Source organism: Mustela erminea, chromosome 18, assembly GCF_009829155.1.
Source record: "Mustela erminea isolate mMusErm1 chromosome 18, mMusErm1.Pri, whole genome shotgun sequence".
In the NCBI taxonomy this organism is placed as follows: domain Eukaryota; kingdom Metazoa; phylum Chordata; class Mammalia; order Carnivora; family Mustelidae; genus Mustela; species Mustela erminea.
This window is the reverse complement of record NC_045631.1, coordinates 29,765,115-29,791,529: the sequence shown is the minus strand read 5'-3', so window position 1 is coordinate 29,791,529 and position 26,415 is coordinate 29,765,115. Positions and strand designations below refer to the sequence as shown.

General features: G+C 51.7%; 1 protein-coding gene across 2 annotated transcripts in view; it reads right to left on the bottom strand.

Moving 5' to 3' along the window:
- CUEDC1 (CUE domain containing 1) overlaps window positions 1-26,415 on the bottom strand; it is an 82,454-nt gene that overhangs the window by 45,885 nt on the left and 10,154 nt on the right. The window contains exon 2 of one of the 2 annotated variants that reach the window (XM_032320353.1): window positions 21,332-21,489. The exons of the other annotated variant lie outside the window; for it this stretch is intronic. The gene's annotated coding sequence lies outside the window, so the exon portion shown is untranslated. The remainder of the gene's footprint in view (window positions 1-21,331; window positions 21,490-26,415) is intronic. 2 annotated transcript variants of the gene reach the window in all.

The following is a 26,415-nucleotide window of genomic DNA, read 5'->3' as shown; positions in this document are numbered from 1 at the left end:
ATTCAGATCACAGTCGTCCTCCTCCAAGAAGCCTTCCCAGAGGCATTCTAAGACGCACCCCCACACAGCCTTGGCTGGTTAGATTCTTGCTGCACCATCAAGGTGGCAGCACTAGTCACCTATCACAATGCTGACTATCACTAGTCACCTATCACGTGTGCAGTTGGTGGCCCCTATGGGCAGTGGATTGTTTTGGTCTGATTCAGTTTCCGACCCCAGCACCCAGGTCAGTGCCCAGCATAAAGCAAGGAAGCAATATATATAATATATGCCAACCAGGAGAAAGGGAGGAAAAGAAATTTTACATCAGATGGCTCCACTAGGCAAGTTTTGTCAAAACTCCAGTGACATTAGAGCAATTATTTTTTGTGGCACTTCCTGTGTGCCACGGAGAAGCCCAAGACCAACGGAGGCAGAGATAGACAGGTACCCAGGCAGTGGGTGCCAGTCCTTGTTCTCCACCAGTTGGCTACAGGTAAGGTAGTCCATGCAAAGGGAGAAAGATAAACAGCTAGCCCCCTCTAGAGCCCTCCCTCCCTGTGGTTTAGGGGTCCCCACGGCTCCAAGCGTCACACTTCAGACAAAGCCCAGGTCCAGGTTGCTGTCCACAGAGCAGCAACCATTTGTCCCTGCTGAAGGCCCCTTGCTGTCAGGTACGGGGAACACTGCTGCAGCCATCCGGGGGAGCCCAGGAGTCAGAGGTCCCCACTGCGGGGCGAGGGTCGTTGAGAAACAGTGACAGCGTTGGTGCCATCCAGGGCCTTCTCCCCCACACCCCTGTCTCCTGGCCTACTGGCCGGGAGCAGCGGGGGAGGGGGGGGGCGGCACCCACCCCACCTGGCCTGTCTGGGCCCAGGGACAATGAGGAGGATGGTCCACGGGTCCCGGGGCTTTCTTGGAGAGACGCTGTGAAGAAAGCAGGAACTCTGAGTGGCAGCACGGAACGCGGGGAATAAAGTGTATTCAGGGTCAACCGGGGTGACTGAAAGGGAGCCACATGACAGGCACGTGGTGTGGTGTGTCCCCAGAGCCTTCATCTGATTTTCACACTAAGCCAGGGAGACGGCCCCCTTTCCCCTTGTCTTACCAACAGAAAACTCGGGCAGTGTTCTGCTGAAGGAGAGTTAGAAGACAACCCTCAAAAATGGGATGTCTCTGGCCAAGGCCAAGCAGAGAATGAAGAGTCTTTGAGCAATCATTAAGGATACTCGCTCTCTGTTCTCTATCTTTCTTAAGGTCAGGACAAAATGAGATGGGATTTCAGTTAGATTCCAGAAGGAACTCGTGGACTATAAAGAAGCGTGGGAGAGTTCATTTCCCAGGCTAGAGCCCCCAAAGCTGCAGCCTTGTCAGGTACCCATTCTGCAGGCAGGAGACTGGACAACTTGACCTTTGCCCCCTTTGCCACCACAAGTGTATCACCTGACCCACTGGATGCCCCGGGTCCTATCCCGAGGGAGGCTCTCAGATAATGCAAATCTGAGGTTAAAGATATCCTTGGCTGCATTTAACAAGCAGATGGGGAGAGAGTTCAGATATTAAAATGATGTTTAGAGTTTGCTGATTTAATCAACGAAGCTAAAGTGACTGCATTAAAGTTAGCCCGAGTGCAGTATTGCTAGAAACCTACTGGGTCACCACTTGGATAATGGAGATGGTCAAAGCTGCAGTAACAGTGACTGAGGTGACTGTATTTTTCAAACACTGCTGCTTCGCCCCCAGAAGCCCCGTCCCTGGGGGCGCCCTCGCCCACTCACTAGTGAACTAGTCTCTGGCAGTGCTGCAGGCCACCAAGCACATCTGCTATTGCCCCAGGCTGCTCAGACCAACATTTGTGCTTTGGCCTGGAACAGAAGGATCCCCTAGACCAGAGGAGGGGGCGCCTGGGGGCGGGGGGGGGCACCTGGATCAGGAGTAAGATGCTTAGTCTAAAGAGAGGATCCTCAATCTGAGGAATTATCTCAAACCAGGTAACCCACCGGTTGGGATCGAATGCAGGGTGTACAAGCTTGTGACAATAACTTAGCCGAGTTTACCCAAATGTGGGGTTTCCTGAAGGTCAAAGGCATCACATCACCAAAGAGATTTAAAATCTCCCATGCTCTCAGGAGAAACCAGGGCCCAGAAAGGTCAGAATCCTCTCCCTCGAGGTCTTGCCAAAGGATCAGCACAGACGCCTGCTCACCCATCCGGCCCACTGGCCCCAGCGGCCAGCAGCTGCCTCTGGGAACACAGAGGGCCCTGGAGGGCTGAGTGTCTACAGACCACTGTGCGCTCCCCTCCATCTGACTGCCTCACACTGCACCTGTCGCAACCCTGAAGGGGAGGCCATGCCAGGCCCCGCGCTTCGGAGTCCCCGGCCAGAGGACTCACAGTTGACTCCCCTACCCCGGGTGCTCCAGGCCCCCAGAGGGCTCCTGTCAATCCCTGCGCTGGCTGCCGCTGCAGCCCCTTCTCCCTTTGATGCCAAACTGGGGAGGGGGGGTGGGTAGACAGCAAAGAAAAATCCCCAGTAGGCATCGATTTGCCCAAAGCAAAGGCAACACAAAGGCCGCACCTGTTTCCATGGAGACACGACTGGCGAAGCAAAGGAACAAAACAGAGCAAGAAACACAAACCCGTCACCACCTTCCGGGCCGGAGTGATGGATGTTGGCGGGCCAGCGCCCTGACAGGAAGACGGCGGAAGGATTAAAGGTAATCAGAAGATCTAGAAGCCATAGCCCGAGCCCTTTCAGTTGGTAGAGTGGGAGGCCAGGAGCCTCCCCATCCCCCAGGCTTACAAACCAGCCTGGGCCCACTCCTGAGAAAACTCCTGAACGAAAAATCCTGGACAGAAATCCAAAGTGAGCAATTATTCACTTTACAAAAGGATTCTCTGCTTGACAAAGGGATTCCTTGAAACAGCAAATCCCATGGTGGATTGGAGTGTCTGTTTTCTTTCATTATTTACGTTTCTGAGACTGAGGACCAGGACAAGGGAGTAGTTTCCAGGTGAAAGTTTGCAAGAAAAGATGACAAAATTCCCAAGCAGAAGGGATGGAGGGGTGGCGACAAGACTCTTCATAAAAATATCTGCTGGAGGGGCACCTGGGTGGCTCAGTGGGTTAAAGCCTCTGCCTTCGGCTCAGGTCATGGTCCCAGGGTCCTGGAATCAAGCCCCGCATCAGGCTCTCTGCTCAGCAGGGAGCCTGCTTCTCCCTCCCCCTCTGCCTGCCTCTCTGCCTGCCTGTGATCTCCGTCTGTCAAATAAATAAATAAAATCTTTTTAAAAAAAACCTGCTGAGGGGGTGCCTGGGTGGCTCAGTCGGTTAAGAATCCGCCTTTGGCTCAGGTCATGACCTCAGGGTCCTGAAATGGAGCCCTGCGTTGGGCCTGGCGGGGAGGCTGCTTCCTTCTCTCCCTCTGCCCCTCACCGCTGCTCGTGTTCTCTCCCTCTCTCTCAAATAAATAAATAAAATCTTTAATAAATAAAATAAAATAATCAAATCAAATCTGCTGGGAGAGGCCCACACGAAATTGAGACAGGACAGCTTTAAAACAAAAAGGTGAGTTAGTTGGGGATCTGTGGCCCGTCCACCATCGGAGAGCACAGGAGCCTACAGTGGCAGAAGCTGGGCAACAAGAGGTCTCTGACAGGCCCAGTGGGGTGGACCCCAAAAGCAGGTCACTCTCAAAGCCATTAGCTGAGGGGAGATGTGGGGAGCCTAATTCCCCCAGGACGACAAGAAGGCCAGAAGCTAGAATGCTCCTGGGTGAAGGCCAGAGGAAGATGCTGACAGTAGGCTCTGCAGATGGCCGGGGCTCAGGGCAGTAACGAGAGCCTGGGCGCTTGCTCTCGTCACTCATGGGGTGACAGGTATTAAGGGCCCCTCAGAACGCGTTGCCACCCTGGGAAGGACACAATGCCACACACCAGCCCAGCCCTGCTCTTGGAGCATCTCAGGCAGGACTTCACTCCACTCAGCTTTTCCTGGACTGTAATTCCTACAGAGAACAAAAAACAAGCGTAACAGCAACAATAATATTTACTGAGCATGCTGTGTGGGCCCGACACTATATAGTCATTGTTTCATTCACCCTCTCACCCTGCCTGAGAGGGAGACACTGTCCTCACCCCTGCTTACTGATGGGGAGACAGGCACAGAGAGGCAAGTAACTGTCTCGAGGTCATGCAACTAGTAAACGGCAAAGTCAGGTCTGCCCCCACGTCAAAGCCTGTGAACGCTAGGTTAAGTGCTGCCACGTCAGCCCATTTAACAGACAAGCTGAGCATGAGTCTAAGCGACTTGCACTGAGGCAGGGGATGGGGGTCTGAAGACCAGCTCTTCTGACTCCTTCAAGGCTTTTTTGCCTTGTGATGCCTACCCTGGGAAGGCCAGTAGCTTTCTTGGTGGGGGCACGTGGACTGACCTGTGGCCGTGAAGTTACGCTCTTGTTCTGGGCCTCCACTGAACTATAACAAGGAGACATCCTGATAGTGTGAGCTCCTGCCAACTCACTGGGAAAGGACGAGCTGGGAAGAAACATGGGACGTGTGTCCAGGTGTGGCTGGGGAGCCCACGGGAGGCAGACCCAGTCCCAGCTGCAGCAAAAGATTCCCAAAGGCCCACAAGCTCTAAAGTGAGCGATGTCATGTTCATAAAGCAAAACCCGGGCGGCACCTCCAGTGGGCCCCTGGTCCAGTATTCTTCCTGTCAGCACAAGTGTGGGAAATGCGGGCATGTCCAGGGGCTGCTTGGACCCGGCTGGCTTTCAGGGAATAAGTTTCCCAAACCTCCATCACATGGGGAGTCCTTTCTTAAATGGCTGGACTGGCAGCTGTCTGGGTCTACAGTTCTTTTTACACAGTGGTCCCTCCTCACCATTTCCCCAAAGAAAGGCCCACTCCCCGCCATCCTAACTGTATCCTGATGCTCTCCCTTGGGGTGTGAATGCCCCCAGACAAAGGGGCGGCTGGAGAATGTAGCATTCCTGGGGGAGGCCCAGGAGAATGGGGCACGGAGAAGGGGCTAGCCATAGGATGCCTGGGTGGCTCAGTCGTTAAACATCGGCTTGTGGCTCAGGTCATGCTCCCAGGCTCCTGGGATTGAGTACTGCATTGGGCTCCCTGCTCAGCAGGGATTCTGCTTCTCCTTCTCCCTCTGCCATTCCCCCTGATTGTGCGTTCTCTCACACAAATAAATAAAATCTTTTTAAAAAGAGAGAACAGGGCTGGCTTTATTTTACCAAGGCCTCGTCTTTGTTTTCAGGTTACAATCAGGGAATAAGGATGCTGACACAGGGACACCTGTTGGACACATTTACTCAAATCGCAACACAGAGTCTGACTTTTTCTGACACAAAGTATGATTTGGCTGACGGCTCAAACAACGAGGTCCAGCTTTGCCAATTAGGAATTATGACATTTTCCGTAATTGCAAGGGCCGAGTTTGCTGGTTTAAGGCTTTGACAAAAATGTATTTGAAACAAAATATATGATATACAATCAACCTGGAAATTCACTCTACTTAAAGTTATGATAAAAGTTAGTTTTTTCTTCTTAAAGATTTGTTTATTTATCCTACACAGAGAGAGTGTGTGTATGCAAGCAGGGGGAGGGGCAGAGGGAAAGTCTCCAGCAGGCTCCAGGCTGATCACAGGGCCCGACACGGGACTCGATCTCACGACCCCAAGATCACCACCCAAGCAGAAATCAAGAGTTGGACACTCAACAGATTGTGCCAACCAGGCGCCCCAAAATTGTGATAGAAGTTTTCAGAAGTGAATTTAAAAATGTGTCAGAGGACACAGTTTTTCAAAATTCTTTTCCCAGATGTGAGAGCAAAAAAAGTCTGAAGCCTGTCGCTTTCCTTCCCTGGAACCATGCTGAGATGTTCTAGTGTCCGCACCACCCATGAGAGACGTCAGCTGTGGGGTATAGAGCAAGTGCCAGACCTGGACCCCGGATTGTAAGTTTGCTTCTGCTACTTCTTAGCTGCATGGATTTGGTTAAGTCCTGCAAACACCCTGAGCCTGTTTCCTCATAACCGAATGGAAATGAAGCACATAAAGCATATTAAATATCCTTATGACGATGGCACAAAACGAACAACGGAGAAGTGCGTCAGCACAGGCAGCCCCGAAGTGCAGCCAACCAGCCAGCGTTTCCTGCTCGGCTCAGATGACTTGATGGTATTTGTCTCTAGATCACACGAATAACTTATATTTATGGAACGCTCACCGTGTGCTCTGCTTCACGGGCCCCAGATCATTTTGTTTTCACAATAATCCTATGGATCCTTCTTACCCCTGATTTACAAGCACAGAAGGCTTACGCCCCTGCCTGGCTCGGTCAGCTCCCAGTGAAAGGCCCAGCAGGTGTGTTTGATTCCAGAGCGGGTGCTCCAAACCCTCCGCACTCAAAGTGTGGCCTACAACTAGCGGGATCTGTATGCACTGGGGCCTATTAGACAGGCAGGATCCTAGCACCTCCCCCAAACCCACTGAACCAGAATCTGCATTTTAGAAAAATCTATGGGCGATTCATACACACATCCAAGTTGGAGAATCACCGCTCTAAATCACCGCTCTAAATTTCCATCCTGTTGTACCATCCTGGTTTTATCTTGCTGGAGGTAATATTAGAATGTTTGCTTTCTCTACACACATATGCACAGCTGGCAATTAAAGCAAGCAAGATGGTTAGGGATTATAATAATCCATCAGTAACACATGCAAAATGCTTTTTTGAAAAGGACTAGGCAAAGTCACATCAAACTGTCATTGGCGGTTACCTCTGAAGAGTGGGCCCAGGAAGGTAGTCAAGGGAGAATTTTGACTTATATTATTTGAAAAATTTTTTTTAAAGATTTTTATTTATTTATTTGACAGACAGGGATCACAAGTAGGCAGAGAGACAAGGAGAGAGAGAGGCAGAGAGAGACGAGGAAGCAGGCTCCACGCCAAGCAGAGAGCCTGATGCAGGGCTCGATCCCAGGACCCTGGGATCATGACCTGAGCCAAAGACAGAGGCCTCAACCCACTGAGCCACCCAGACGTCCCAATATTATTTGAGATTTTTAATAAAAATCATGTGTTTGTGTATTGGTTTAAAAGGAAAGCTGTTTAATAACTTTTTTTTTTTTTTTAAGATTTTATTTGACAGAAAGAGACACAGCGAGAGAGAGAAACACAAACAGGGGAGCAGGAGAGGAAGAAGCAGGCTTCCCGCCAAGCAGGGAGCTTGATGTGGGGCTCCATCCCAGGGCCCCGGGATCATGACCTGAGCCGAAGGCAACCACTCAACAACTAAGCCACCCAGGCGCCCCTTTTATAACTTTTTTTTTTTTAAGAGGAAAGCGTGTTTTAAAACACAAGCCAGGGGCGCCTGGGTGGCTCAGTGGGTTAAGCCGCTGCCTTTGGCTCAGGTCATGATCTCAGGGTGCTGGGATCGAGTCCCGCATCGGGCTCTCTGCTCAGCGGGGAGCCTGCTTCCCTCTGTCTCTCTCTGCCTGCCTCTCCGTCTACTTGTTTCTCTCTGTCAAATAAATAAATAAATAAAATCTTTAATAAATAAATAAATAAATAAATAAATAAAACACAAGCACAGAGGGGCGCCGGGGGCGGGGGCAGGCACAGTCGGTTAAGTGTCAGACCTTGATTTTGGCTCAGATTGTGACCTCGGGGTCCTGAGATCACGCCCCACACTGGGCTCTGCTCTCAGCATGGAGTCTGCTTGAGCCTCTCCCTCTGCCCCTCCTGCCTGTGCATGCTCTCTCTCTCTCTCTCAAAATAAATAAATAAATCTTGAAAAAAATAGAAGAAAACACAAGCACAGGGCGCCAGGGTGGCTCAGTTGGTTAAACATCTGACTCTTGATCTCAGCACAGGTCTCCATCTCACGGTGGTGAGATCAAGGCCCATGTTGGGCTCTATGCTGGGTGTGGAGCCAAATAAATAAATAAATAAATAACACAAGCGCAGATTACTGAAATTGACTGTATTTTATGAGCTACATCTACCGTACTCTGGAAGGGCCAAGGAGGGCGTCTGCACAGAAGCATTGATGGGACGGAAACAGGGAGCGTTGAGCTTGGAGTCCAAAGATCTGGATTCAAGGCCAGGCCCGGCCCCAGTTTGCTGGGGGACCTCCAGGCTCCCACTTAGCATCTGTGGGCCTACGTATCCTCTGCGATATAATGAGTGTCCCCCTCCCCACCCACCCCTACACGCCTCGCCCCATAGCGCTGGTGCAGGGCGCAGCAAAGCCGGGATGTGCCTAAAGGCCCCTGAGGACTGCAGACTGCCACAGAATGCCAGGGTGGGGAGTTTTCTTGAAAAGAAAAGCAATGAAAGAAAAAGCAGTGAAACATCCACCCGCACTCATCCCATTCCCTGAATGCAGCTATTCCATGACTTTATAAGGGAGAGGCACACACTAACCTGGATTTAGATTCCGTGGGATCCCCAGGCTGATTTTCAAATCCTTATTCGAACTTAGAAGTTGGGTTTGGACGTGGTTCAAAACACGGAAGAAAGGGCTATTTCTCAATGTCTGGCCCGTTTTCTTTGCACTTCTCGCCTGCTTTCTTCGCAGGCTCCCAAGTCCTGGGGAGGTTCTGCTTTGGGTTCTGTGTCCTCCCCGTCTCCCGGGCTTACTCTGACTCCCTGTGGCAGCCAGCCCCGGCACCATGGCCTCCCGGCTACTCCCCGAGCAAACGGCTTAGGGGGTCTGCGGTTTGGCTTGCTGTTGGTCAGTGCCTCAGTTTACCCACTGTTATCTTAGATTTTGCATAACTGGAGAGAGCAGCGGGAGTTCTGTCCTCGCTCATCTGGGGGAGCATGGGGTTTGGGCACAGAGGGATAAAGTGACGGACTCCAACCCACGGGCTAGCTTCAAGGGCTAGCTTCAAACAGAGCTGGGCTCTCCGACCTTTGAAAATTCCTTAAGGTTTCTCTATCAGTCATTTGCAACTTGTCTGTCCCTCACTCACCTTGCCCCTCTATCCCCTCTTTCTAGGGGACACATGAATCTCGGGATTCAAGGCCGCTGTGCTTTTCCTCAAACTAAACGATCTTGAAACCACACGGTCTGAAAGCATCCTTGAAACCGTGCCAGAAAAAAGTCCCCTGCCAGATTTTCCAAGAAGAACGAGAGCCATCTAAACTATTATGAGCTTTGGTTCCAGCAATGGCTGAAGAGGCTTCTGGGCAGGCAGTCGAGCCCTACCACTTCAGTGGCCTTCAGTGCCTTGTTTCACCTCTGTGTGAGCCTCGGTGCTTTCAAATACGAGATGGTGACACAGCTACCACCTTCAGGCTTAAACGGAGACTCTAGACAAACGTAAAGACCTTCACACAGGATTCTGGAGAAGGGTGATGACCTTGCTGCGAACTACAAGTTCAGGAAACAGCAACTCTTACCATCATCATACCATCATTTGGAGCATTTACCTCGAAGACAGGGATCCAAGTCAATTCTCTACTCCAGCTGCACGTTAGAATCACCTAGAATTTTTTCCTGTTTTAATACCAGCGCCCAGATCTTACCTACAGTGATCCTGATTCACGGTCTGGGGTGGGACCTAGGAAATAGGTACTTTTAAAAAATTTTACAGCTGATTCTAATCACCCCTGGCTGAGAACAGATCTAAATCAGCGCCATTTAACAGGCACACAAACCTCTTGTGTGGTTGTGTGGGGATCTTGCTAAAATGCAGCTCCTGACTCAGCAGGTTTCATCTGAGCCCTGAGATTCTGCATTTCCAATTAGCTCCCAGGTGATGGCCTCTGGAGGAACAATATCCAAAACTCAAGGTCTTGGGAAGATGGCTGGAAAGTTCGTTAAGATTCTTTTCTGGACAGTGTCAAGGGCTAGTTCTGTCTAGCCAGGCTAGAGTTCACTGCCTCCTGGAAGTGGTCAGCTCTGTACCTCAGACGGGGGCACCAGGACCCAGCACCCAAGCCTGTCCCCAGATGACTCTCTCTTTGGTTTCCTGTTGGCTTTTTTTTAGGTTCTAACAAGAGCCTGCAGACAAGTGTGGCCACAAAGACGTACTTGCAAATTAATCATGACGCCACACCCTGCATTCACTTGGAGTTGCCTTCTCCAGACCCGCCACAGGAAAAGCCAAAAGGAAAGGGCTCTTGTTACTTTCACTGGGATGAGCGAGGAGGAGAACAAGAGGGCCTGACTTGGCAGGATGTCCCAGCCAGGAGCTGAAAACAATGTCAGCTCTGGTCTGCCACACTTCTCTGATCAGCCAAACAGGAATGCTTCCTGCCTAGGGCTGGTTACATATGTGCTAAGCGCACAATGGAGGAAACACGGGGAAAACGTGAGCAGGGAGGGGGCTGATCGGGCAGGTCCCGCCGGCTTTGAGGTCGGTGCATTCTGTGACCCTGACCTGACCAACATCCACAAGTAACACTGACTGGGCACCTACCGCGTCAGAGGGAATTTGACAAAAACACTCTCATATGATCCTCCTGTCAACTTTGCAAGTCCAACGTCACTGTCTCCATTGGAGGCATGGGTGAGGCAACGGGCTCAGTGGGTCAGCAACAACGGAACACGCAGAGGTCAGAGCCAGATTGGAACCTAAGCCTGGCCAATCCTCCCTGCCTCTTTACACTGCTGTTCCGAACTCAAATCTCTCAACTCCTCAGCTGATCCCTTCACTAGGGCAGGAAGAAAGGGAAAAGGGTGTAAAATCAAGAGAACTAAAAGTAGCTTTGGGTCTCAAGCACAAAGGAGAATGCTTGTTGTCTTTGCATCTGCTATTATTAACCATTACCACCATCAGATGTGTCATTAAGAGGCACTGGGAGAAAAGGCTGGTGTCTACCCTCCCATCTGGAGTGACTGAACAGCACTGGCCCTAGATAGCGTCCAGGCTGCTGCCATCCCTGGTCCCTCGAGAATGGGGTTGGTAAGCAGCACCCGATGACTGCAGGGGAATACCCTGGAGGCTCGGAGGGAAGGCTCTGCTTGTGGAACAGGGCAGGAGTCCAAAACAGCTCAAGGAAGGAGACCAGGCTGGGTCACAGCAGCGTGCTCCTGGCACCTGGGCCACCGTGTCGGGCCCAAGACTGGAAATGAGACTCAACCAATTCCCTGATGGGCTCTGAGAGCCAACCTGAACTTGTGTCCCCTCACCTTACCCCTGCATAAGGTGCAGAAGCTTCCTGACGCCACCAAAGGCCACTCAAACAAGTGCCCCACTTTAAGGACTAGGAAGCCAAGCACAGAAGAGCTGGTGCTAGGAACCTCTGTCCCCTCCAGACCTACCCCATGGCCAGGCCCCTCCTTGCGCCTTGGCAAGAAGAGGCCTTGGCAGAGGCCCCAGCTCTGGATTAATATTACACCAATACAACCCAAACAAACGGCTCCTGCCTGCATGTTCCATAAAGTTCTGAGGCTTAAAACAAAGACGAGTTGGGGAGGGGGTAGGTAACAACAGGGGGACGTGCGAGGGAGAGGCACTATGGCCTTGTGATGAAATATTACACAGCCGTTTGAAATAATTTTTTGAAATCATGCCATTTCATTAAAAAACCCTCCTTGTGCAGTTACATGAAAAAGCTACATACAAAAGTCGGTAATTAGTATGATTACAAGGATTTTTTTTAATCAACGCACATTAAAAAAAGAACAGAAGGAAATAAAACCGAATTTTATCGGTGGCAATTTTTAAACGATCGGGATGATCATTCCTGTGTTAGAGACGAAGCATTTTCCAGTTTTTCTTTAGTGAGCACATAAACTGTGCAGGGAGAAGGGGAGCACCTTCTAACCACAATCCGGGCATCTGAGAGTCAGCGTGAAGCCCTGCCAGGGGAGGGGGTACTAAACCCAAGGCAGCCCCCAGCAATGAGATGGGACAGCCACAGGGCCTCCAGAGTCCACAGGGCTGTTGCGGTGACACCTGGACAAGCAAGTGGGGTGGTGGGGACGTTCCCAAGGGGCTGAAATTCTCCAGGGAACAGAACAAAAAGCCCATTAGCCGTGAAAGTGCTCTACAGGCCTGTGGTGAGACTTAGGACCAGTCAGGCGCTCCGCCCGAGGCAGAAAGGCAGAAGACAGCTGCCACCGCAGGGCTCCCAGGCCCCTCGGAGACCCCCAGCAGACACGGATTCCCGCTCCCCGCCCCAGCACAAGGATATAAAAGAGACAAGCTTCACCATATGGGGCTCAGGAGCCTCGTGGGAATGTCGGTGGGAGTGAGAATGGCAGGTCCCTAAGCCGTGTGCAAATGTGAAGGAAGGGGGTTTAAAGCGAAAAAACGGCACCAGCTGTCTCCTAAAGAACACTAATTACAGGGGCTGTGCTGCCGGAACCAGGCCTGGTTCTGCAGGCAGAGATCCTCCCGGGAGGGCCCCCCTTGCAGTCACCCCGCCGCCGCCTGAGCTCCACTGCCTGGTGGCTGGCCTGCGGAGGGCAAAGACGGCATCTGGCTAGGACGCTGGGCAGGCCTGCCTGGGGCCAAAAAAGCAGGTTCTGCAGGTCCCACTTCCTGGGAAGTTCCCATCACAGGGTCAGGAGGCTGGTGCTGAATGCCAAGGCCGGTGACACTGGAATGTGGAGAGGGCTAGAGAATTTCCTTCTCTGGAGATTTGAAAGACCTAAGCATCTGGAATAGCTCAACAGCTCAATGGAAATTAAAAAAAAAAAAAAAAAAGCAAAGTGACGGCCTTATCCCTGGAAGCTGGGGAATGGGCAGAGTCAAGTGGAGAGAGGAGGAAGGCAAGTCCTCAGCCGTCCCTCACTTGCAGCTCATGGCAAGAAGCACAGGTCACCCATCACAAATGGTGCCCCTCCTGGAGGGCCGCCCGTGGCCAGCATTTCTGCTGAAGACATGGGCAAGAGGTACTGAAAAAGGGTGAAGCTAAGGAGGCAGGAGCACCGGGGCAGCAGCCCTGAGTCCCACCCTTGCTCTGCAGCTCCCTAGTCCCTGCACTGCCCAGAATGAGGCATCAGGGATGCCCAGCCTGGCCACCGTACACAGCTGTTCCCATGGCAGTGAGAAATGTATGGGCCCGCAATTCCTTTTTTTCCTTTATTTTTTAAGATTTTATTTATTTATTTTTGCAAGAGAAACAGCATGAGCAGGGGCAAGAGGCAGAGGGAGAGGGACAAGGAGACAAGGAGACTCCCCACTGAGCAGGAAGCCCCATTTGGGGCCCTATCCCCGGACCCTGAGATCACGACCTGAGCCAAAGGCAGACGCTCAATGGACTGAGCCCCCCAGGCTCCCTTGGGACAGCACTTCTAAAAATGATCAAATTCTAAACAAATGACGGTTATCATTATGATTAGTGGGGTGTCATGATAAAGTGGGGGCATTTTACTCCCCATTCACGACAACATGCAAAGCAGCTGCAAACACAGACGAGCACACTAATGTGTCTCCCCCCAGATCATTCACCCACACGCTCTAACCCCTGAGCCCACGGCCCTGTGCGCAGCCTGGGAGGGGGGTCGGGAGCAGCAGGAACGGCTGTGGAGGGCGGGCGAGGGAGGAAACAAAACCAAGGAAGCCAGGGAAGAAGTAAGAAGGTTAGCACTGAGATTCCACTCGCCTGGGAATGCGCCCGAGCCCCTGGGAAAGAGGCCCAGATGAAAGGAGGCGCAGCTGGGGGAAAACAGGCCATGAGAACAGAAGGGCAATTGTTCAGGGCCAGGCCAGGCGCTGCACCCAGAGCAGCCGGCCCGCACTGCGGCTTTGTGCGCTAATGTCATTAAGGGCCCAGTGGGGGCCAATGTTTGGAGTCCTTTAACTCCTCGCCATTCTCACATAACAGCTGAGCCAGAGCGGGGGAGGGGCCGCTGTCACGGGGGGCGGCCCTGGCTTTTGGAGCCGCTCAGCTAAAAGGGGGCAGCAAGGGGTAGGTGGGCCTGGGCGGCAGGAGGCAAAGCCCTCATTGGGGCCTAAGAGGCACTTCCTCAGCACTGTCCCCAGGAGCTCCCGGAAGCCCCGCCACTGCCCTGACCCCAGTTAACACTCCCACTAATTGCTGGGGCAGCAGAGAGCCTAGGGAGCAAAAGAGACAGAGTTAATTAAGGGGAGAAAAACGAGTCTGCTGCTCCATTCTTCATTTTGGCTCCTCCCCAACCTTCTGGGTTTCAGGGAAGCTCCTGAAGCAGCAATCTCTACGCGCAGAGCCAAGTCTAACAGCACAGGGGAACGACTGACCAGGGGCAGCTAGGTCAGGCAGCATCTAGGAGCCTGGCTCCACAACTCTCCAGCCCTTCAGATTTCCCAGAGTTACAGCAAGGGGTCTGCTCGCCACTCACTCAAAGGAAAGCCTCACACTCTCGGTCCAAATATGGATGCCCTAAAACAGGAGCCGTGTGGGTTCTTATCACTGAGGTGGGACTCCTCCAGGAAGCAACAGGACATTCTGTAGACTACACAAAAATGGGATGGGAGCATTTGACCAATGTTACCTAGTCCAATCTCACAACTACTCTACTGAGGTAGGTACTGTCTTATCCCCACTTTATAGATGGGAAAACTGAGGCTTGGAGGAGATAAATAGCTCATCCAAGGTCAACAAGCTACCAAGTAGCAGAAGAATGATTCAGACCCCAGAACTCAGAGCCCCAAGCCCATGCTTTTGCCCCTTTGTCCCATTCTGCAGGTCACTTAGATAGTCTAGTCCACGAGAAACAAGCCTTGTGGAGCTCACAACCTGGTAGGAGATTCTCAGCAAAGGGTTCTTGAGGGTTTGATGAAGTCCACGGACTGCCCCCCAACCCTACCTCCCCCAAAATCAAACACACAATTCATGGGTTTGTGTGTGCATTCACTTTCCAGGGTGGAAGGGAGGGTCCAAGTTCTCTTTAGATCATTGAAAGGATCTGGGACTCAAAAAGAGGTAAGAACTGTGGGCCAATGAGGTGATGCCTTGCTAACTTGCCTCTAGAACACAGATCTTTTAGCTTGAGTCCTCTACTTCACTTCACCTCCTTACTCTGAAGAAATAGCCAAGAGGGTAGCCTAAATTTCTCCAGAAAGGGAGGATGCAGAATCAGGGAACTTGGCAAGGAAACTCCACCTAGCCCGCCTGGGAGAGGGTGAGCCCGAGATACATTGCGCAGGAGGCGGAGGACCGCAGTAACAGCAAGGCGGTGCGGGATGACATGGGTTTCCTACAGTGTTTATTACTTCTTTCCATCACTTAAAAACAAGTTCCAACACTGTCCCAATTCTGATTCTGGATTTTGTTTGGGCCTGCATAGATGCAAGTTCATGATCAGTAGCCCTAAACTATCAGAAATTAGCAGGGGAAAAAAATTTCTGTTCCGAACAAGTTTGCTAGTTTTAAAGACCACTGTCTACCCAAAAACAAGGGCATGCTTTTACACGGGCTACTGTCTTCATGTCAGATGTTCCAAGACATTAAACAATGACGATGGTGCCATTTGATTAGCCGGTATTATCAAGGGTGCCTTCTGTGCACCGGGCTCTGTGCCTTACCCATGCTTATCTCATTGAATCCTCATTCCCATCCTATGAGGTGGGGGCATTATCATCTCTGATTTACAGATGACAAAACTGAGGCTCAGAGAGGCTAAAGAGCTGCCCAAAACAAACAGCAAATAAGTGACAGAGGCAGGGTTCACACCTGGGTCTGATCATAACACGGGGCTCTAGACCAGGGCCACTAAAACCATGCTCACAGACTATCCACAAACTGTCAGTTATGGGCCCCTGGCAAGATACGTACAGGGAAAGAAAATAGGTAAGGATTTAAAGACATTTCTAGGGGCACCTGGGTGGCTCAGTCAGTTAAGTGTTCAACTCTTGATATCAGCTCAGGTGAAGATCTGAGTCATGGGATGGAATCCTGCAGTGTTGGGGTCCATGCTCAGCAGGGATCTGCTTGGGATTCTCTCTCTGGTCCCCACCCCAGGCAATTTGACATTGCCCCATTCTCCCAGCACATAGTTGTGGGCTTGCCTCTTCGGACACTGTCGGACTTGCACAGACCAGTCATACTCATTGGGATCACACACCCATCCCTGAACGAATGAACAACACAACCCATCCTTCACCTTGGCTAGTAAAGGAGCCCTGTTGTAAAGGTACTGTGCAAAGACAGGGCCATAGGTCATACTCAAATGAGCCTCCAGCCATCCCCTCAGTTGTCCCCTCAGCAAGCAAAGTCCTCTAGCACAGTGTTTCTCACACCTGACTGTGCACATAAACCACTGGGATCTTGGTAAAATACAGACGAACTCCAGAAGTCTGGGGGGTGGGGCCCGAGACCCCATTTTGAGCAGGTGGCATGAGAGCTCCTAGTCTAGAGTCTGGACTTTAAGGAACAAGGTTCTAAAGGCACAAGCGCCTGGAGAATTGAGGCTAGGGTCAGAAATTTGGCCTGACCAGGCCCAGAGTCCAGCAAAGGGCTGAGGAAAAGGCTCACCACTGGGGCCTGGCCTGCGGGAGGCAGAAGGCCTCGGTGGGACTGGGCTCGCTCAGATGCAGCTCTTGCAACACACCTTTTTCCACTCCAGTCTGAGCCTGGGACATCCAGGGGCCCTTTTCCCTTGAGTCGCAGAAACAGAAGACCTTCTGTCCCAAGGGCTTGACTGAAGGTGGAGAAAGCAGCTCGGAAGCATGTGCAAACATTCAGAGGACTACTCCCTCTGAGCATGTCGAGGAGAGGAGGCATCCTGGGGGAACTGTGCTCACAGCCTCGCTCTGCGTGGGCCAGACAGCCGGCCAATGACATCCACCAGGCAGGCCCCGGGAGAAGTAGTACACTCCTGTGTTCGACCACACTTTTTACTCCTTATCAAAGGATATTCAAGTCTACTGTGAGAGCTAAGAAATCTAATTAAGAGCTGGAAGCCTCAGAGGAAGGAGTGTAATGTGAGTCACCCCAGCAGGGCAAAAATGTCCCCTCAGTGGCAGCCAGAAAGGGCCACGAGCAGCTCCCTTCCAAATAGGAATGGTCTCCACTTCCCTCAGGTCACCCTCAGATTATGTGTCCCACTCCCTGAAAATTCTTACAATAGAGACCTTCCTCCTTATGGCCAATCTCAGTCTCTCCTAATTCAATTTATGGCACAAGGACTGAAGGACTATGTGCTTCTGAACGGGGCAATTCACAGAAGGCGGTCCAGATCTTCCATTCATTGAAGGATTTACTCATTTATTCAAAAGACACTATGGTCCAGGGCACCTGGGTGGCTCAGTCCATTAACCATCTGACTCTTGGTTTGGGCACAGCTTGGGATCTCAGGGTCATGGGATCAAGCCTCACATCAGCCTCTGCGCTCAGAGGGGAGTCCGCTTGAAGATTTTCTCCCTCTGCCCCTCCCCGCTCAAATAGATAAATCTTAAAAAAAAAAAAAATAGACCAACTGCCATGTGCCAGGACTATCAGAAAGTGGGCATACAGTGTGGACTCAGCAGACTAGGGTCTTCCCTCTCCTTCTCTAAGGAACAGAAACTCATGAAAGAACGCACCAAGCCACGCACCAAGCCGTTAACGAAGACAAAGGGCACTGCCTGCTTTGGCGCCCGATGGAAAGTGAGCAGCTTTCTGACATGCATAAGCTTCGGGAAAGCCAGCCCCACAGTGGGACTGGGCATTTGAAGCCAACGGTACCTGAGAGGGGCTCCTTCACTCCCATAGAGCGGAGAGAGAGGCCCGAGGGTTACTGACACTCACAGCCAGCAGCCAGAGAGAGGGCCTGAGGTCCTAACCAGAAGTCGCTGGGCAAAATGCAAGCCCATCTCCAGGGTCATCACGCTGAACCCACCCTCTACATCTCAGATGACTCTTGCGAAACCACAAGGCTCTTTCCCCCTTTGCAAAAACCAAATCATTCTCCTGCCTCCAGACCCTTCCATCCATGTGCTGTTTCCCTGCACAATGCTCCCACCTGGCTCCTTTCCCCCCAGCCACCCATCCTTCCTTCTCTCAGAATCCTGCTCAGCACAAATCTCCAGAAGGTCTGGTGCAGGCACAAGAGCATGACACCTTAACCTTGGGCACTCCTGACATTTGGGACCAGATCATTCTCCACTGCAGGGTCGGCGGCGGCGGGGGGGGGGGGGGGGTCTATCCTGTATATTGGCAGATGTTTAGTGGCATCCCCGGCCTCTAGCCACAAATGCCAGGAGCACCTCCGTCCCCAGTTGTGCCAACCAAAAATGTCTCCACACATACCCAGTGTCTCCTGGGGCACAAAATCATTGCCATTTGTGGACATTGAGCTGGAGGGATGGCCCATAACCCTGGTGGTACAGGAGGGACCCCTGGGGAGCTTATAGAACTCACCCATGCCTGAGCCCCACCCTGCACACACCCTGGTTCTGGTTTCAGATTCCACAAGGAGAAAAGAATGGCAGTCACTTTACAAGCCCTTAATGTTCTTGTACTGTGCTGGTTGGTGCATCCATTAGAACTGGATCTCTCTAGACACATGAGCGATATCTTCTTTTTTTCCCTCCTTCCACAAAGCTCAAAGTAAATTCCTCCTATTCTGGGCTGCTCAGAAAATTTTGGAAAGTTCTTGAGCTCTCTCCGCTCCACCTTCAGATGAAGAAACCTTTCAAATAGCGCCATCTCCCCCCAATTCAATGGCATATGACATGAAGAATTTACAGCCTTTCAAACTTCAGGAGGAAGAGGGGACAGAAGGCATGAGGGTGTGTGAAAATCTAGGCACCAGATTTTGCTCCCAGTGTCCAACCTGTGAATGAGAACCCTTCCCGCTCTCCCTTGGGTATAAGGAAACTTGGTTGAGCAGTTAGGACACCTGCCTCCGTATTCCCAACTTTGTGGATTCCCACTGTTCTCAGCCAGAATGAAGGGGTGACGCTGGAGGTCAGTAGTAGTACTGGACTCTCTAGTCTACCAGATCAGATGCTGTGGTCCTTGGACTGACAGGGACTTGAAAATAATGTCAGCAGGCCCAGAATGAGCTGTGTTCTCAGGCTGAACAACTAGGATCTTTCCTCACACATCCCTCAAGGATCCCAGGAGGTTTGGGAGAGCCGAGAGACAAACAGGGCTGGCCATCATTCACAGCTCACAGACCTAGATCTCCTCTGTCTCCTCTCCCCACACCTAAAGCTGCCCCTGCCGGCCCCCTCTTCAGACAAAGCCAGAGAGGAAAGCAGTGTCAAGGGAAAAGATCTGATTACAACCCCAACCTTCCCTAAATGGAAATGGACTCATCACTTACTCATTTGGTAACACACACACACAGAGAAGACCTCATAAATGATGTAGGTGCTTAGTGAGCAGCCAAGCATCCTTCCCGGTTTTTACTCTTGGGTTAGCTGAAACACGAAATGATGGGAGGGGAATCCAGGGGCCAGGCTCCCACCAAGACAACGAAGGCTATCAAGCTCCCAAGATCAGCCTTCTCACAAAGATTCACTGGCTCATACATAAGAATACAAACTGCCAATGAGATTACATTACATTAAATGACTGATTTAATGTTTTCTGGGAGATTGTAGTCATTTGCTATTCAGGGCCAAAAAGGATGAGTAAGTCTTAAAGATCTGCTTCCCGTGGCCCCTGCTAGCTTGCTGAAATCAGTCTGGGGCACCAAGGCCTTCCACTCTGAGGTGGCCAGCGGAAGGTGATTTTTTTTTTTCCCCAAGCTTCCTTCCCTCCCCTCAATTACACACACACCCTGTTGCCTGGAGACTGAACGCATTCCTGATGCTTACACTTCTTTTCGTTCCCCAGAAGCAGGAGCTTTGGAAACTGGGGCCTCCAGGAAACATGCCTGGGGCGGGGAGACGGGGACCCGAGTGACACTTCCTCACTAACAGGCCCGCCCCTCCCCACTGCCCTCCCTTTCCTCCCCAGGACTGAAAAGCCCCAGTGGGCTGGAACTGAAGGGCTCCCGCAGGGAACAAGGCCCCCTTTGAAAGCGCGTGTTTACCGCAGTCCCGGGCAGGGGTTGCCATGGTCACGGTCCACCTTGGCAGGACCCCGCAGGCCCCAGCACCGGGACACCCGCCCGGCCCCAAGCACCCTCTCCTGGGCCCCGCAGCTGCTGGAGGCGCTGATTTTCCACAAGTCTTCGGCTCAAAACATAATCCTGAACGAACCGAAAGAGGATTAGGGCTCCCCCCATCCCCCAGCAGCCCAGCGGCCGCCCCCCGCAGGGGCTCCCAGACCCGCCCGCGCTCGGGGCGACACTACCCTCCGGCAGCTAATGGGGTGACTTTTTTCTGCCACTCATGATCGCCGCGCCCCGGGAGCCGAGGGGGACCAGCCCCGGAGGCCGCGGCCGGGCTGCAACTGGAGCCCCGGGTTGCAGGAGGCCACCGCGACGCGGCCCCCAGGACAAAGGCACAGCCTGGGCTTGGAGGCCGGGCCCTGAGAGCGGCCTAGCGGCCCAGCGGCCGCCGCCGCCCGCCCCGCATTCCTCCCTCGCCCCCTCCCCCCTGGGACCGGCCAGAGGGAGCGCAGCCTCCAAATAATTCAGCCCTCAAACTGCTCTGCTCATAAGGGTTCCTTCATCTCTTCCGTAGCTCTCCCGGATCAGCAGTTTCACAGCGGGAAGCACTGCGATCCCAAACCTGGGCAGGCTGTCGGACCCACAGCCTCCCCAGCCGCACCTCCCCACCCCGGGCCCAGGACGGAATAGAAGGAGCCACCCCGAATTCAACGAATTGCTGGAAGCAGATGGGGCGTGGGAGGAGAGGTGGGCGGGCGCGCGCTCCTGGGGCTGTAAGCTTCACCCTGCACCTGGCAGTGCTGGCAGAACTGAATTCATAGAAGGACGTGAGCGGCAGCGGGCTAGCCCTGCCTGCCTCTGCCAGCAGTCTCCCCGTGCTCCCTCCAGCTCCCTAGCTTCCCGGGGCTTCCTCTTGCACCCCCTGCGCCAGGCTACACAGCTCTTGTGTTCTTTCTAATCAAAGGGCTTGGGCATGCAGAATCACCATGTCATAGGTCCCTGTCCCTGCAATTGGCCAGCTTTGGCTTCTATTAATAATACTAGCTGATACTATATCATGTAATCCCCCACCATAAGCATATGAGGAAAGTACTACAAATATCCCCATGTCACAAGGAAACCCCGACTCAAGGAGGTGAAGAAATTTCTCCAGGTCATATAGCTAGCAAAGTGAAAAAAAGGGTTCACTCCTGTCTTAATTCCAGATTCTATGCCTTAACCCCACGTTACACAGACACATGCATACACTGGACTACAGTCTTCAGAGAACTAAGCCCAGAGAGGTGAAGTGACTTGCTCACAGTCACACAGCCGGCTGGGACAGTATCAGACAAGGAACGAACTACCATAGCTTGGGCTAAGATCCTTTCCAGATCACAGTTTTAACTATGGAAGCATCCATACTTACACAGATGAGAGCACATGTGAAGTACTCTCTCTTTTACAGTGTTATGGTCTAATGGCCTGTAAACTTAACTTGACCTCCCGGCAACACCCCAAGCTAGTCTTGTCCATTTCCTCTGGTCCAGGCTCTGTGTGATCTTCTAACAAACAGCTCCTCTGCCTCTAGGAGAGAGAGAGAGAGAGAGAGAGAGAGAGAGAGTGTGTGTGTGTGTGTGTATGTGTGTGTGTATTTTTTAAATTACTATTATTTTTTTAAGCAGGTTCTTCCAGGCATCTGGGTGGCTCAGTCAGTTAAGCAGCTGCCTTGGGCTCAGGTCATGATCCCAGGGTCCTGAGATTAATTCCTGTTTCTGCTCCCTGCAGAGTCTACTCCTCTGCCCTTCCTTCCACTCATTCTCTCAGTCTCTCTCTCTCTCTCTCTCTCAAATAAGTAAACAAAATTTTTAAAAATAAAGTAGGCTCCTCTCTCACAGCATTGCCCCTCTCTCATCCCCCTGCAAGGCAGTACAATCTCCCAGACTCCTAACGAGAAATCACACACCAACATGCCAGCTCCCATTAATGCAGCACTTTACAGTTCTCACAGTTTTCTTCCAGATGTTACTACTCCACAGTTCTTGAACCAGGTTAGCACAGGCCCCATTCTGAGGACTGCCTCTACCCCCATGCACAGAGGAAAGCCCCCAAGCTTTGTCAATACCTTATAGACCCTATGCTCCTGGCTATAGCTGGTTGGACCAACAGGAGACAGCTGACACAAATGGGCCAATAAGATTCTTTCCCCAGGAATTTGAATCAAGGTTTTGAGCTACCCTTCAGCCTGATGGTTCCTGGAACCAGAGTCAGTCTAGGTGGAAGCTGAGGGGCCATGATATCTGGCACACATCCACAGAAGCAATGGTGTCCTGCCCTTGTAGACACTTGGGAGGCCAGCCGTATTTCCTAGCCTCAATTCTTCCATTCCCCTGAGACTTCAAACAGCTCAGGCTGGTTTCTATTACTTGCAATCAGTGGAGTCAGAACTAAGAGATGGGCTGGGTTATTATCCTCCTTTTACAAATGAGGAAAGAGGCTCACAGACTCACAGAGGTGAGGTGACTCAATGAAAGCTACAGGGCCCATGTGTAATAAAGGAGAGGTTAAGGGGAGCCTGGCTGGCTCAGTCAGTGCAGCATGTGACTCTGGATCTCCGGGTGCTGAGTTCCAGCCCTGCCTTGGGCATAGAGATTACTTAAATAAAAAAAATCTTAAAAAAGAAAGGGCGCCTGGGTGGCTCAGTGGGTTAAGCTGCTGCCTTCGGCTCAGGTCATGATCTCGGGGTCCTGGGATCGAGTCCCTCATCGGGTTCTCTGCTCAGCGGGGAGCCCGCTTCCCTCTCTCTCTCTCTGCCTGCCTCTCTGCCTGCTTCTGATCTCTGCCTGTCAAATAAATAAATAAATAAAATCTTAAAAAAAAAAAGGAGAGGTTAAAATCGCTGCTGTGGGTCTCCTTCAGTGCCATCTCATGCCTCCTTCTCTTCAAGGATTAAAGGAAGTGGCAGGTGTTCCCTTCCTGTCAGTGTAAAAAGAAAATGGCAACTGAGGACAAGTGATTAGGCCAGAGGCACTCCAATGGGCTAAAGCCACGGACAAGAAATACAAAGTACTCATCTTTGAAAGCATGAAGGCAGCCCCTTGCCCCCCTATATTTCCCAATGTCCCAGCCGGCTGTGTGACTGTGAGCAACTGTGACTGTGTGACTAGCAATTAGGTTGAACCCATGGGACTAGTTCTGGCCAATGAAATGTGAGCGGAAGTAAGGGGTGTCAGTTCCTTGCAATGCAGCTAAGCCAGGGGATGCCTCTACCTCTATCTTCTGCTCCTGTGGTGACTCTGAAGGCCCCATAGTCCAGAAGTGTGGCTACAGATGGGGGAGGACTGCCTAACTGCACTGGACTTTTCCACAAGCCTAGATTGTGTCAGGCCACTGGGGGGGTCAGGATTCCATCATCACTGCGGCACAGTCTAGCCTCCTGACTGAGGCTCACAAGTTACTCAACCTGAACCCCTCAGCACAGTTCCCCAGTCGGCAGGATGCTGCCTCTGTTGATTTAAGAAATATTTCCAGTGGGGCACCTGGGTGGCTAAAGCCTCTGCCTTTGGCGCAGGTCATGATCCCAGGGCTCTCTGCTCAGCAGAGAGCCTGCTTCCTCCACCCCCTTCTGCTTCACTCTCTGCCTACTTGTGATCTCTGTTAAATAAATAAATAAAATTAAAGAAAAAGAAAGAAAGAAAGAAAGAAAGGAAAAGAAATATTTCCAGAGCACCAGCGCCAGATGCTGCTGTGGGGAGAACCAAGAGCACCATCGGAAAAACAGCCCTGTCCCTCTCCTCAAGAAGCTCCTCATCTGGTGACCCACAGGCCCCGCTCTGGGACTAAAAGTTGTGGTGGAGAGCGGGCCCTCCCAGGCAGCCACTGGCTGAACTGAGTGCTGAGGAAAGGTGTGCCGCCGGGAGGCAAAGGCAGCTTGTCCCAGAGACTCTAGGAGGGTTGCAGCCAAGAGGGAGTTCACACCAGGTTTTCACACCCTGCGTGCAACCAGCTCCCTTCCCGCCTGTCTCGTGGCCACACACAAGTGCTTCCCAAGCCCTGGGCACAGAACACAGGAGAGAAGGCACCAGGCACGAGTCATCAGGACAGCGGTGGCCAGTTGAAAACAGGAGCAGCAAAAGACACGACTCATCGGCCCTCACCCTCCTCACCCTCCTCTGCAGCAGAAGTCTCTCCTCTGGGAATCCCCACACCCCCCACCCCCACCTTAATCTATTTTAGCCCAAGATGTCCCCAGCGATTGAGCTCTTCTCCCGTGACCCCGCATAGCTGAGGACCAGCCAGAGACATCATCACTGTCAGGGCCTGGTGGCTGGCTACAGTCTCCTCTCTTCATGCCGAAAGCTAGATGAGAAGGTCGCCATACACAGTTGTGTGAGCTGTTCACTTCGTAAGGTTCCTGTCCAAGGGGGCAAATGGGGCTAGAATCTAGCCTGCGCTCTGCTTACCCACCTCTTTAGCTTGGAGGAAGTGTCCCTTCTCCGAATTCACACAAAGGTATCCTGCTGTATGCCGAAGCCACAGAAAACCTGGGGCCAGCACTTCCAGATAAAGAGTGAAGAAGCCTGATGATAAGTGCATGGGCATGCACTGGTCTCTCTACTTCTGTGTATATTTGAAAAATTTCACAATAAAAGTTTAAAGCCCAAAACTATCTCTCCCGGTAAATGGGTGTGTTACTCAGACAAGTGATGTTACCCCTTAGCCCTCAGCCTCAGTTCCCACATCTAAAAAGACAATAATCCCTGGTTCATAGGGTTGATATAGGTACTAAATTGGATTACTTAAAGTGAAATACTTGACACAGAGTAAGTCCTCTCTCAAATGGGAGCTATTAATGGTAACGGCTGCCGATGGCCAGGGCAGGAAGGAAAACGAGGCAGAGAGGCATTGTTGAGAAAAGCCAAGGCTCTGGGAAATGTATGCCATGAAGCCAGAGAGAGTCTGAAAGCACAACCAGCCTTTTCACATTCCAGGGGGCTGGTGTGAGGAGTTTCCTTGCAGGATCAGGATCCTCCTGATCCCCGTCAGCCTTCACATTCCCCTGAGGACCCCAGCCTCAGCTCAGACTTTAAATTAAGGTCCACAGAAAGGTCACAAAGAATGTCTCAGAAAAGGAGATGTTCCCCAGTCCCCGAGCAAACTCAGAGAAGAACAGGGTAACTTGTAGGTGGGGCTGGGCAGGCAGAGAGTGGTTCCCCCCCACCCCACCCAACCAAGACTCCTATCTGGAGTCCCAGAAGAGAACAAGAGATCCCTGGAGGTGACTAGGATGACCCAAGGGATCAAGCATTGGCACAGGGAGGGCCCCAGCCACCTTCCCAGAAAGAGGGTATAAGTAGCCATTCACATCCCTGAAGGTCAAAAGCTATTTTTGAATTGTCTAGTTTTATGTAATGAATTTTTATGTGAATGTCTTCAAAATTATCACTGCTGCGTGTGAATTTCACCAGTGGTCTGTCATTTAAAAAGGACACTTACACCCCCTATTCATTTCCCCTTAAGGCCTATTCATTCCCCAGAGCCTCACAGGGATGGTGAGGGCTGAGGGTGGCCGTGAGGGGAAGCTGAGAGGTCCTGAGGGAACTCAGCGGCAGCCTGGCCCCTGCCCCGGGAGATCGCCACAGAAAGCTTCTGGTTTCAGTCAAATGCCATCCCACTCTCTTGCTCTCTCCTTTCTTTCTTCTTTTCCAGGATGCTAGCTAAGACGATGATTCACTCTCTTATTAAGTCAATTCAGGAGAAAAAAAAGTCACACAAGTTTCCAGTCCTCTCTTCACTGAACTCAAGCCACTCCGTGGGGCATCCCCATAAGCACTTCATAGAAATAAGGTAACAAGGAAGAAATTCCACGAAGAAGCCCATTCTTCACCTTTGCCTTCACGTCGCAAGAATTCACTATCCTTGGCAAGTTTTCTAAGTTTCTAAAGCTGTCACAACGTGAGGGCAGAGCTGGGATTTAAAGACAGGCTTCCAGATAAAATGTGATAAGAAGAGGAAAGAAGCACGTGGCTCTTAAATCCACAGACGGTGCACTCCCTCACGGCAGATAGTAACAATCCACCCAGAAAATGTCCTTCTCTGTCCCTGCTGGCTCTCCTCAGCTCTGTCCCAAACTTAGAAACAGCTGTTTCCCTGTAACTCCAAAAAAAGCTCTCATATGCTCCGTCTCCTCATTCTTTCCAACACCGTGATCTGTACACTTAATCTACCTCCAGGCTCAGCTTATGCAGCCCTCAGCTCCTCAAATACGAAGAGGAGCAGTCAAAGAATCAGAAGCTCAGCACTACCACGGTACAAAGCCCTCTTGTAAACACCATCTACAGACTCAGCAACCTGGCTTTCTGAGTTGGGATCCCGGCTCCTCAGCTCGCTGTGTGGCCTTGGGCAAGTCGACTCAACCCTCTGTGCTTCAGTAAAGTGGTGATAATACTATACTCACATAGGGCTGAGCAAATAAATTAATGTGCTTAAGAAGGTGCCCGGCAGGGGCACCTG